We start from the raw sequence: 12,645 nt of genomic DNA on the forward strand, positions 1-12,645 counted from the left end.
ATAATAAAAATAGCACAGCTTCTAACGCCTCAGGCTTTAATTTACAGTGAAGAAACATTGACTGAATTTTATGCTGTACTATGACAAAGTATTCTTACAAGTTGCTGAAAGGAAAATTCTGACAAAACCCAATTTTAATTTTGGCCACTCAAAAGAATGCATTACATTGCAAATGCATTTCTGCTGCCTGCTTTTGTACTTCTATATGCCAGCACAACTTCTTACCTACTACAAATCTGAAGCAAGAACACCAGTGACCAAGAATTTAGCAGGTCAAAATATATTACCACCCATCACACTACTATATATTTTTATGGTAATGACACGAAAGTATATGCTTAACAAGCAAAACAGCAGTCAGTGATGAAGATACCTATTAGTCTAAAACCAAACTGATTCCACATATTACAGCATACTCTGAAGAAAAAATACATTAAAAAGGCTGTTTGGTAAGGACCTAAATGAAAACAATACTAAGTAATTCACATCCACGTTTGAGGCATTTCACAGTGGGCACTTTTAGTGTAAAAGAAGCTACTGTAATTACTGTTCAGTGCAGTACGGCTAGTAAAACCAAATAATTTTTAGTGGGCTCCCAAAAGGTCTTACACTACACAACTAAGGGTTTTGGAATAATTAAAGAGGTATACCATATCTGATAAGGGAATCGGCAAACGGCTCCATTCTCCATGCACCAGATGAGCTTTCAGTTGATGTACCAATGCTCTAAGAACTTAGCTGGTGTATAGAGAAAGTACAGTTGTGCACACTTACCATAAATGTATTGTATTCACTGTTGCAGTCATCACATTTGGGTTATCTGCTTGCAGTAGCTCTCAGTCGGCTTGATTAACAAAGTCTTGGGTCCTGCGCCGGTTGCTGTCGCTTCTTCCGTGACGTCAGGTCATCAGGGGTATAAAACATGCAGCCAACACCATTACATCAGTTTTTCTTGCCCCAGATGTCAGGTGCCCCCGTAATGGGAAGCAATTAAATCTATAAATAAACAAGGATATACCTCCAACAAAAAAGCAAATACACCAAAAAGCCTTTTGAGCATAATAAAGCAGAGTAAAGGTATAAGTCAAAAGAAGTAAGGGGGCTGGATGGAGGGTAACCAGGACTGCAACAGTGAATACACTCCAACATCTACATTTATGGTATGTGTACACAACTGTACTATGTTCTTTGTGTTTCACTGTTGCAGTAATCACATTTGGGTAGATTCCCAAAGCTAAGGATGGGAGGAGGTAATTAGATAGCATTAAGACCAGCTATAAGGTCCTGCAAGACTGCAGTGGCAAATCCAGCTCTGGATTTAGAGAAAATTGACAGATGGTAATGCTTGGTGAAAGTATGTACAGAACTCCAGGTAGCAGCTTCTAGGATGTCCCTGGTAGGGACGCCTCTGAGAAAGGCTGTAGAGGTAGATGCAGCCCTGGTTGAGTGGGGTCTGATCCCCTGTGGGGATATGTTTTCCATGGTGCTTGTAGCAGAAAAGAATGTAATGGCCTATCCATTTGGAAATGGTTTGGTTTGAAATAGCCTTCACCTCTGCCCCTGCAGCAAAAGCCACCAGCAGTTGTACAGATTTCCTTTGAGGTTTAGTCCTGTCCAAGTAGAATCTAAAGTTGTCTGTGCACATCTAAGGAGTGCAGTATCTATTCCCCTTCATTCTGTGGATTAGGAAAGAAGGTTGGCAAATGAATGGTCTGATTAAGGGCCACACTGGATACCACCTTGGGCATGAAGAAGGGATTGGTCCTGAGGGACACCCTGTCCGCATGAAAGATGATGAAAAGCTCCACTGCCATAAGGGCCTTTAATTCAGATACCCTTCTTGCTGAAGGGACTGCTAAAAGGACAGCTGTTTTCCAAGAAAGGAATTTTAAGTCTGCAGTAGCAGCTGGCTCAGAGTTTCTCCAATACAAAGTTAAGGTCCCAAGCTGGGGTTGGAGCTCTCCTGGTGGTCATAAATTTTTGGCCCCTCTGCGGAACGGCTTGAACAGTGGATGAGAGAAGAGGGGAGGTTCTGTGTTATAATGAGCTGAAATAGCTGAGGCGTGGATTTTGATGGAGGAGAAAGACGTGAAGCATCTCAGTTAAGTATTGTAAAATCTGAGGTAAATTGGGCACTGCTGTGCTCATCCCTTGAGACTGGTTCCATGCACAGAATCTTTTCAATTTTTCAGCATAAGATATTCTAGTACTAGGCCTCCTTGCCTCTAAAATGACATCCATCACTGGTTTACTGATGGATGGTAAAGGAGAGATTAGGTAATTGGCTAGGCTGCTAAGTTCAGTGTGTGAAGCTCAGGGTGCAGAACCCAGATCTCCTGCTGAGACAATAGGGTAGGAGTCTGAGGCAGGTGCCATGGGGCCGACAGTGACACACTGTGCAAGAGGGGGTACACCAGTGTTGGCGTGGCCAGACTGGTGCAATCAAAACTGTCCTTGGTTTGTCTTGTTTGATCTTTAATAGAACTTTGGAGAGCAGACGCAGAGGAGGAAAGGCATAAACTGATAGGTTTTTCCAGCTGAAGGACAGAGCGTCCACTTTCCAAGCTTGTTTGTGGGAAGTCCTTGTGCAAAATTTGTCCAATTGATAGTTCTGGGGGAAGGCAAACATGTCTATATCTGGGCTCCCCCATTTGCTTGTCAACATGCTGAAAATCCTTGGTTCCAGTTTCCACTCGTGTGGGTCCATGACATTTCTGCTTAGTTCATCTGCCAGTGTGTTTAGTTTTACTGGCAGGAATTGAACTCATAGATGCACTTGGTAGCTCAGGGCTGTGTTCCACAAAGCCATAGCTAGTCTGCAGAGGGGGTAAGAATGTGTACCCCCCCTGCTTGTTTATGTTCCGCATAACAGTGGTGTTGTCCGTCTTTACCATTAATTGTCCTGGAAGAATGTGTCCTTGAAGGCTGTAAGAGCATTCTGTACAGCTAACATTTTTTTTTAATTGATATGCAGGTACATTTGACTTGAGTTCCATTTGCCCTGAATGCATCTCCCTGCCAGGTGAGCCCCCCCCATGCATAGTCTGATGCGTCTGTTGTTACGGTTTGGGAGGCAGGGGGTAGAGTGAATGGTAGTCCCTTGTTTTGGTGGCAGGCCTCTGCCTCTGCCCACCAAAGGAACTGTAAGCATAGGCAAGGTATGATAGGAATCATTGCTTCTAGATCCTGTGAATGTTGACACCATAGGCTTTTTCAGATACCACTGTAGTTTCCTCATATGCAGTCTTGCATATCGAATTAGAAGAATGCAGGAAGGCCATGAACCCTAATGCTTGTAGTATTTGCCTTGCAGATAGCAGGGTTTTTGTGGCCACTCGTTTGAAGTAAGTTGTCAAATGAATTTGTTTCTCTGGTGTGGGGAAAGCCATCTGGGAAATTGTATTCAAGCTTGCTCCCAGGAATATAATTTGTTGACAGGGTACCAGGGGTGATTTCTTTTCATTTACGGTGTACCCCAGACAAGTTAGCACCCTTTGTACAAAGACCAGATGATTCAAAAGTATGTCCTTGCTTTCTGCCTGAATTAGACAATCGTCCAGGTATGGGTATATTTGAATATTTCTTTGCCTGCAAAATGAAATGACTGGAGCTAGGCACTTTGTGAATACCCTGGGCACAGTAGATACGCCAAAGGGCAGTGCAGAGAACTGATAGTTGTGTAGCCTGCTTTGAAGCGTAGGTATCTTCTGCAAGATTCCCTGATGGGAATGTGCAGGTATGCTTCCTTTAAATCTACTGTTGCCAACCAGGAGTCTTTGCCTAGCATAGGGAGCAACTGGTGAAGAGTCAGCATCTTGAATTTTGGAATCACCAAAAAGGTGTTTAGAGTAGACAGGTCCAGGATAGGACCCCATGAATTGTCCTTTCTGGGTACCAGAAAAAAATCTCGAGTAGAAACTTTGTCCCTTTTCCCCTTCTGATACCAACTGAATGACCCCCATGCTTAAGAGTGAAAGTACTTGCTTTTGGGCCTCTGCCCACTGACTTGGGGGTAGATCTGGCCACCCACTTGGTGTTGGTAATGTGTGGAAGTGAAATTTGTATCCCTGGGACACTGTACTTAAAACTTATTTGTCCTGGGTAATGAGTTCCCAGTTCTTTGCATGAAGAGCAATCTTTCCTTCCAAAGGGGCAGTCAGTTGAGAAGTGCTTGGAAGTTTTAAAAAGAAGTCATTGAGACAGTTTACCATAGGCGGGAGTTTTATCAGAAAATGATGTTGATTCCTGATTGTGCTGAAAATAAGGATTTACAGGACTTGCTGCATTCAGCTGAACAAGTTGGAAAACATACTTTGCAATGTGGTTTTGATTCACTAGAGGCATTTTGCAGAGCCGCAGTAACTGGGTCTTTACTTAGAAGGCATGCTTGGCTTAAGGAGCAATCCTTGCCAGATCATGTTAAAGCGAAATTACTGGATGCTCCCTTAAACCAGGACCGTCTCTTTGGCAACAAGGCAGAAGTTGTTCTTAAAAAGATGGAAGAAAAAGCTATATCTATGCAAACTGTCAAAGGCTTGGAGGTTGTACTCGCAAAAAATCTTTAACAGTTTGCATAGATATAGCTTTATCTTTTGAAGTTGTATTTTTAGAGTTCCAAAGTTTATAAATGCATTTGCAGCTCCAGAACATATGAAGAAGATCAGCAGGTTGGTCTTTACAGAATGGACAATTAGTTTTTAGAATTGAATTTATGCAAGCTAAGGCGTGTATAATACGCATTATTCCATATCATAAGCTGAGTATACATCAACTTTTGAAGAGAGATAGATTTTGTTGTCAAATCTATTGCTTTTATTATTTGACTTTCTTCTATCAGTGGGATTTTCTCTTTCCAACATTTTGATAAAAGAACCCTATCCTGAAATTTAAACTCTTTTATTAATTTATTTGATACGGTTATAAATTTAACATTTTGTTGAAGAGCTTGCCACAAATTTGAGCATTTGGTTAAATCCTCATCTCTGAAAATTTGAGATATATGTAAATGTCAATTAAAGTTAAATTAACTATTAATGGGAAATTTTTAAGATCTATTAATTGATTATTTAATCTCAAATTAGGGTTCCTATGAAAGGGTTGAAAAACCATCATATGTTGAGCAAGATCTAATGATTGAAATACATTTTTTATAGATGTTATATATACTTTAATATGGTCCATTATCCCATATAATTTCAGCTTATCTTTTCCTAGAAAGGGTAATGCTTTAGGATTAATACTCAAATTTAATATATGTTTATAATTCAAGATTACCCATGTTGGTGCCCACTTAGTGCTACATACATCATGATTAGCAATTCTTAGGAGTCTATTAGAGTTTATTATTAAATAGCAAATTTCAAAATTTGGTAAATCCAATCCCCCTCTATTTTTTGGTGTCATTCATTTATCATACGATATCCTTGTTTTCCTTGGCTCCCAAATAAATTTAGCCGATTCTTTATGAATTTGTTTTAAAAAATTTCTTCGAAATTGCTACTTGAGCAGATCTAAAAATATATAATAATCTTGGCAATATATTCATTTTAATAATTGAGACCTCCGCCAATACTGGTAATCTTAAATTATTCCATCTCCCAAAGTCAGATATTATTTGATCCCAAACTGTTTTAATGTTAATAGTATAAACATCTTTATCATCTGTAGAGAAAACAATACCCAAGTATTTAATATTATCTTTGAACATTACCTGTCCCACCAGTGGCAAAAGCGAGAAAGGTTTGGGAGTTCTTAAGGGGAAAATATTTGTTTTTTAAGATTAATTTTATAATTAGATATTTCTGCAAAGTCATCCACTGCTTTTAATAACTTTTTAGTGTCTGAAATTGGAGTTGTACAATATATATTGAGATCATCTGCAAACGCCGCCATTGATATTTTTGTTCCATAAATTATTGGGGCATTATGGTATACCTTCTGTTTAATATACAAGAATAAGGGTTCCAGATATATATTAAATAATAATGGGGACAACGGACAACCCTGACGTGTTCCATTTTTAATCTGTATTCTTTTTGAGAACATTTTACTAATGTATAAAGTTGTATAAGGATTGCTATATAAGATTTTTAACACTCAAACAAATTCTTGGGATATATTAAAATATGGTAGAGTATCAAACAAAAAACTTATGTCAACCCTGTCAAAAGCCTTCTGTGCATCAATACTAAGCGCATAAATATTAAGATTTTTCTGTTTAGCATAAGCTATCAGTGTATGAAGTGTAAGTGTATTGTCACTAGTTTGTCTAGTTGCCATAAAACCGGCTTGTTCCTTAGATATTATTTTATTCATTGTTTTTTTAATCTACTGGCTAGAATAGAGGTCAAAATGTTCATATCTACATTTATTAATGATATTGGTCTATAATTGTCAGGGTTTTGGGGGTCAAAATTAACTTTAGGTATAAGAATAGTTTTTGAGGCATTAAAATGAGGATCATTTATTTTATTCTTAATTATATAGTTAAATACACGCGAGAGTATTTTACCAAAAATATCATCAAAAACTTTATAAAATTCCACCGTCAAACCATCAGGACCCGGTGCTTTATGTGATTTCATATGTTTACATATATATATTATTTCTTCATCAGATATCGGTTTAACCAAATCCTTCTGCATATTGTCATTTATTTTCAGAAAATTAATTGTTTGTAAGAAATCTTCATTGGTCCTATGTGAGGGTAGATCTTTTTGGTCACCATATATATTTGTATATATCTGTTCGAAAATATTAATAATATCTTCCGTTTTAGAGTAAATTGTATTCTTAAATTGTATTTCCGAAATTTGTACTGCTGTTCTCGATTGATTAATAATTCTAGCTAATGCCCTTAATGGTGTTTGAACATGGTTGGCATACCTCGCTAACATTCTATGTTCCTGAAACTAACATTCTATGTTCCTGAAATGTCAATCTACTATTTTGAATTAAGAAGAGGTCTTTTTGGCATTTAAGTAATTCTATTTCTGTTTGAGTATTATAATTTTGAATCAATTCTTGGTCAAGTGTCTTAATTTTAGCTTCCAATTCCTGAATATCTCTAATCTGTATTTTTTTATAATATGAAGCTTTTTGCAAAAAGATCCCTCTTATTTGTGCTTTAACTGTCGCCCATTCGATATCAGGTGTATGTTGTTGTTTCTCTAATCTAGCCAATAGGTCTTTGAGGTAATCTGTAATTTCATGTATTATTTCCTCTTTATTTAACAGATCTGGGTTAAGAGACCAATTATAACCTCTTTGCCGCATGGTATCTCTAGGTTCTTTAGCAAAACTTAATGAGATTTTTGAGTGGTCTGATAAATAACGTGCATGTATAGAGACTAAAGGTTCAAAATTAATCATTGTTGCTGAAATAAAAAAAAATCCAATCTGGACAACATTTTATGACATGTTGAATAAAAAGTATAATTATTTGTATTACCAGGGTTATTTAAATACTTAAAGGGGTCATATAATTGGAAACCTTCCTTTATATCACTTATTGCTATTACTGCTTGTTTATTAAATGCTCTTTGTGGACAAGATCTATCCAACTTCGGATTTTGATAAGAGTTCCAGTCCCCTCCAATAATTATATAATATTTAACATATTGTGACAAAATCGGATAAAGTGATCCTATGAAAAGTTGTTGATTATTGCAATGTGCATAAACATTTAAAAGTAAAATAGGTTTATCAAGTCGAGTAGAAGAAAGAATAACATAAAACCATCTTCCTTCTTTATCTGATTTAGAGTCTAAAATCTTCTCTTGATATTGATTTTTAATAAGTATAGCTACCCCAGCACTATTAGTTTTACCTTCTGAGGCTACAATTTCTCTAATACATTTCCTTTTCTTAATGTAAGCCCATTGATCATTAGTTAAATGCATTTCTTGAAGAAGTATAAACGACGCCCTAGCCTGCAATAATAAATGTAAAAATAACTTTCTTTTCTTTAAGTTCTGGCGCCCTTTTATGTTACATGAGTCTATTTCCCACATTTAATGAGTTATTTTGTATAATAGAGGTTTAAAGGGAAAAACATAATATAAAGTAATTTGGAAGCATTCTTGAGATCCCATCCTATACCAGTGCCTACCCACTCTATCCCCGGACCAGGACATATATATAGGTCTTGTATAACATAAAAAAAGTACAGTTTTGTACCTACCATAAATGTAGATGTTTGAGTGCTAATACAGCTGCAGTCATAACAGACGGGTTCTCCTGCCGTCAGGCGGGTCCTTGGTCGGCCGAATTCCAAAGTCTAGGTCCGGCGTCGGTTGTCGTCGCTTCTTCCCTGACGTCAGTGTGACAGGGGTATAAAAGAACCAGCCGACACCATTTTCTTCAGTTTTTCTTGCCCCAGATGTCAGGTGCCCCCAGAAGGAAGGCAATATATAAAATTATGTAATAATGCAATGCAATATAGTCAAAAAACAGTAGTTGCAAGCAAATACACCATAAAAGAATACCCCTAGAGGGGAAGGAGGGAGGGAAACCTGGACTGCAGCTGTATTAGCACTCGAACATCTACATTTATGGTAGGTACAAAACTGTACCATGTTCATTGTGCATACAGCTGCAGTCATAACAGATGGGTAGAATCCCAAAGCTAAGAAAAGGGTGGTAGGCACTAGGTGGAACTAGGAGGAGCCAAAATGCCCTGCAAGACTGCAGTGGCAAAGCCTGCTCTAGATTTGGAGTATAATGGTAGGTTGTAGTGCTTGGAGAAGGTATGCACAGAACTCCAAGTGGCTGCTTCCAAAATATCCTTGGTAGGAACTCCTCTGAAGAAGGCTGCAGAGGTGGCTGTGGCCCTGGTGGAATGAGTTCTAATGCCTGTAGGTACAGTCTTGCCATGAAAGGAGTAGCAAAAGCGTATGCAGTGGGCTATCCATTTTGAGATTGTCTGTTTTGAAATTGGCTTTCCTTGAGCTCCTACCGCATAGGCCACAAAGAGCTGTTCTGATTTTCTGAAAGGTTTTGTTCTGTCCAAATAATAACGCAGTTGTCTGTGGACGTCCAAGGAATGTAGCAATCTCTCCCCTTTGTTTTGAGGATTAGGATAAAAAGTAGGTAAATGTATGACCTGATAAAGCTACCCTGGATACCACTTTAGGCATAAAGGACGGGTTGGTTCGTAAGGAAACTCTGTCCTGATGGAAGATGATAAAAGGCTGGACAGCCATGAGAGCCTGAAGTTCTGACACTCTACGAGCTGAAGTGATAGCCAGAAGGAAAGCTGTTTTCCATGACAAATATTGCAAATCTGATGAGGCAGCTGGCTCAAAAGGAGGCAAAGTCAGTTTTTCCAGAATGAAATTAAGATCCCAAGCAGGTATTGGTTGTTTCCTTGGAGGTCTTAAGTTCTTAGCCCCTCTGAGGAACTGTCTTAATAGAGGGTGAGAGAATAAAGGTGGATCAGTGTTGTATTCTGCAGAAATGGCTGAGGCATGGATTTTGATGGAGGAGAACGAAAGTCCACTGCTTAGCAGTTCAGTCAAATATTGTAGTATTTGAGCTAAATTCAGTTTTCCAGGGTTCTGGCCCTTTTTCTCATTCCAGACACAGAAACGTTTCCATTTTGCGGAGTAAGCTTTTCTAGTTGATGGCCTTCTGGCCTCCAAAATGACATCCTACACCTCCTTGGAGAGTATGGCCTGCTGTGATGCTAAGGAATCTTCCTTGTGGCTAGATTGAGTGATTTTAGCTGACTGTGAAGAGTTTTGAAGCTGTGCTGAGTCAGAAGTAGAGGCATTAGAGGCAGGGTCCATGGTGGGGAATGCGTCAGGCTCCTCAGGAGTGGGTACCAGTGTTGCCTTGGCCAGTCCGGAGCAATGAGGATCATCTTTGGTCTGTCTGCTCTGGTCTTCAATAGGACTTTGGGCAGCAGAGGAAGAGGCGGGAAGGCATAAACTGTCATTGATGTCCAACTGAAAGAGAGCGTCCACTCTCCAGGCCTTTGGATGGAAGATCCTTGAGCAGAATTTTGTTAGTTGATGATTTTTGTGGGAGGCAAAGAGATCTATGTCTGGCCTTCCCCATTCTTGGGTTATTTCTGCAAAAACTGTTGGATGCAACTTCCATTCGTGTGGATCTGTCATATTCCTGCTTAGGTTGTCTGCCAGCGTGTTTTCCTTGCCTGGCAAGTACTGTGCTTGTAGTTCCATTTGTAAGTCCATGGCCATGTTCCAAAGTGACATGGCCAGTCTGCATAGGGGATAAGAATGAGTTCCTCCCTGCTTGTTTATGTACCACATAACTGTGGTGTTGTCCGTTCTTATCAATAGTTGACCTGGTTGTAGAAGGTCCTTGAAAGCTATAATAGCATTTATTACTGCTAGCATTTCTTTTTGATTGATGTGAAGGTGCTTTTCTTTTTGGGACCATTTGCCCTGAATGCACCGTTCTGTCATGTGCGCCCCCCAGGCGTAGTCCGAGGCGTCTGTTGTGATGACTTGATTTGCTTGAGGCTTGCTGAATAGAAGACCTGTGTTTGTTTGACATGCTTGAGCCCACCACAGAAATTCCTTTTGCAGACATGGAATTAGTGGTATTATTGTTTCCAAACTGTGGCTGTGTTGAGACCATATGTTTTTTAGGTACCATTGTAGTTTTCTCATATGCAGCTTTGCACATGGGATTAGTAAGATGCAAGATGCCATGAATCCCAGAGCCTGCAGGATTTTCCTTGCAGTCAGCCTGGTGCAATTTGCCAGTGTTCTGAAATATTGAATTAGTTGCCCCTGCTTCTCTGGCATGAGGTAGGCCATCTGGGTGTTTGTGTTAAAATTGGCACCCAGGAAAATTATCTTCCGAGAGGGTATTAGCCTTGATTTCTCTTTGTTGACTGTGTATCCCAGAGAGTTTAATAACATTATTACATAAGCCAGATGTTTCAGAAGAATGTGCTTGCTGTCCGCTTGGATCAGGCAGTCGTCCAAATAAGGGTATATTTGTATCCCTTGAAGTCTGCAGTAGGCAATTACTGATGCCAGGCATTTCGTGAATACTCTGGGCGCAGTAGATAAGCCAAAGGGCAATGCAGAGAATTGATAATGGGTTGAACCTGCAAGAAATCGGAGGTATCTTCTGCAATTTTGTCTGATTGGGACATGCAGGTATGCCTCCTTGAGGTCCAATGTTACCAGCCAAGACTCCTTGCCCAGCATGGGAAGAAGTTGCTGTAGAATGAGCATCTTGAATTTTGGTACGAGTAGGAATGTGTTTAGGATGGAATGATCCAAAACAGGTCTCCAATCTTTTCCCTTCCTTGGCACCAGGAATAGCCTGGAATAAAAACCTTGACCTTGTTCGTGTGTAGGTACCTCTTGAATAGCTTTCATGTTTATAAGATCTGAAATTTGCTTTTGTGCCTCTGCCCTTTGATTGTGTGGCAGGTTTGGCATGCCTCTCATTTTTGGAAGGGTATGAAAATGGAATTTGTAGCCTCTGTTTATAATGTCCAGGATCCATTTGTCCTTTGTGACAACATGCCAATTTTTTATCTTTGCGTTTTTTCGGAATGTCGGTAGTCGGATGGCTTACCAAAGACATATCAGGATAATTGAACCTAGCACCAAAATATTTTGAAGTGAAAATATACTGACGACGGATAGTTCGTGGTTTAAATAAGGCACAAAACTGACAGCGAGTTACGTTGTGTTCAGGGCCTAGGCAAGGAATACAGTACGAATGAAAATCTTTATGAGGTGTTTGCTTTCCACAAGTAATGCAATTATTTTCTTTTACTGACATTGGTTAAGAGCAAGAAAAAGTTTCCCCAACGGGGTACTTAGCTTTTAGTTGAAGACTTCGGTTCTAAAACTTGAAAACGAAAATTTCAGGAGTCGGCCGACCGGCACTTGCGAACTGCTTCTGCTTCAGGCACCGCACGGCAAGAAAGACTGGGGTAATGGCGTCGGCTGCATGTTTTATACCCCTGACATCACGGAAGAAGGGACAGCAACAGACACAGGACCCAAGAGGCCAACTGAGGGCTGCTGCAAGGAGATAACCCAAATGTGATGACTGCAACAGTGAAACACGAAGAACACCTGAGACAGTTGCAAATCTCTTTATCAGTTCTGGTGTACACCTTCAACCACTACAAAACCTGAAATAGAATAGTACAAGGTCTTTTGGAACTCCACCCTCACTTACAATTAAAGAATATAAAAGGCAAAACAACCACTACAAGAGATTAAATACATGTGTAAAACATTCCACAGAGAATGAAAAGCTTGGATAAGGATGAAGTTATTGCCTAAGCTGAGTTCATTAATATCATCAGTCAAGATGGCTTTACACAACACAAATGGGATGACAGGTAGAATTTGTTTTAAAAGAAAACCACTTTCAGAGACCTGACTGACAACAGAAAATCTCATCCATAGTAAATGACTTGCCCTCGGTGGTTACATCTGTGGTAATGAAAAACAAATGTTGATAAAGCCCTGTTTGGAGTAGGCATACTCTAAAATAGCGATTAAGATTTTGCTTCATCCAACATTCCAGCCAAGGAAACTGATACACTAGTTTAGGACACATAAATAGGCATAAGTTGATTGATCTCAGCCTAGACATTTACAACAATAAAATGTTGCATCTCACATAATTTAAAAAGGTAAA

At 39.4% G+C, this 12,645-nt stretch overlaps 1 protein-coding gene across 4 annotated transcripts in view; it reads right to left on the reverse strand.

Moving 5' to 3' along the window:
• The window catches only part of GMEB1 (glucocorticoid modulatory element binding protein 1), a 536,371-nt gene that overhangs the window by 215,055 nt on the left and 308,671 nt on the right, over positions 1-12,645 (reverse strand). The window lies entirely within an intron of this gene.

Source organism: Protopterus annectens, chromosome 1.part2 (assembly GCF_019279795.1).
Source record: "Protopterus annectens isolate FY-2018-M chromosome 1.part2, PAN1.0, whole genome shotgun sequence".
NCBI lineage: Eukaryota > Metazoa > Chordata > Ceratodontiformes > Protopteridae > Protopterus > Protopterus annectens.